The sequence below is a fragment of the Amphiprion ocellaris genome, chromosome 14 (assembly GCF_022539595.1).
Source record: "Amphiprion ocellaris isolate individual 3 ecotype Okinawa chromosome 14, ASM2253959v1, whole genome shotgun sequence".
Taxonomy (NCBI): Eukaryota; Metazoa; Chordata; class Actinopteri; family Pomacentridae; genus Amphiprion; species Amphiprion ocellaris.
In genome coordinates, this window is record NC_072779.1 from 2,677,622 (window position 1) to 2,678,864 (window position 1,243).

The window sequence follows — 1,243 nt, forward strand, 5'->3', positions numbered from 1 at the left end:
ACTTCCAGACGCCCAGTGCAGCTTGTGTACAGAGCAGAAAAACTTAGACACAACAAAGGCTGCCAAGAACAGCAATGCTATTAAACTGTGTCACTGGGATCATTGAAGCATGACACACCTGCTGCTGTGAGCTTTATACATGTATTAATGTTTTTATTATATATTTATAGATTCTTGAAATGTATTATATATATATATATATATATATATATATTTAACCATGATGAATAATGTAGAGCATGATTTTATTCTTATTAATGGATGGAGGGACCGGCTGATATACTGTATATCAGGGATGTCGAACTCGTTTTAGTTCAGGTTCCACATTCAGCCCAGTTTGATCTCAAGTGGGCCGGACCAGTTTTTACTATATGATCAAAATAAATGACAAAAGTCAGATAAAAAAAGACAAAAAAACAAGACAAAATATTGCGAAAATGAGACAAACGACACGAAATAAAACAAAAAAAACCCCAAATAGACAAACATGTTACAAAGCAATCAAAAAAATGGATAAACGACAAAAATGAGACCAAAACAAGGCAAAATGGCACACAAAACAATGAATAAAGCAAAACACAAAATGACAAAAATAAGACAACACAAGCGAGACAAAAAGGAAACAAAATGAGAAAACGACGAGACAAAATTCAGACAAAAGACAAAAAACGACAAAAACAAGACAAAATATTACAAAAATGAGACAGAAAATAACCAAAAATTTGACAAAAAAGTTACAAAGTGACAAAAAAATTGACAAACGACAAAAACGAGACAAAAAAACACAGCGACAAAAATGGCACGCAAAACAACCAAATAAAGCAAAACACAAAATGACAGAAATAAGACAAAAACCACAAGCGAGACGAAAAGGAAAGACAAAACGCCAATAACGAGACCAAAGTCAGACAAAAAAACGACAAAAAAACGACAAGACAAAATATTACAAAAATGAGACACAAATGACAAAAGAACAATGAGCAATCTAGTAATTTACTTTGTGATCAAAACAACTTGTCATGGTCTAGAAATTATTTTAAATTTATAGTTTTACTAATTTACAATCTGCAGTTAATGTCTTCTGTGTAATTTTTACACTTTGATGGCCGGATTGGACCCTCTGGAGGGCCGCTTTTGGCTCCCGGGCCGCATGTTGGACACCCCTGCCTGTATATGATGTAGTTACACAGTGCGGCCTCCTGATCATGTGGGGGCAGTAAAGCGCCACTGAGCAGTTTGACAA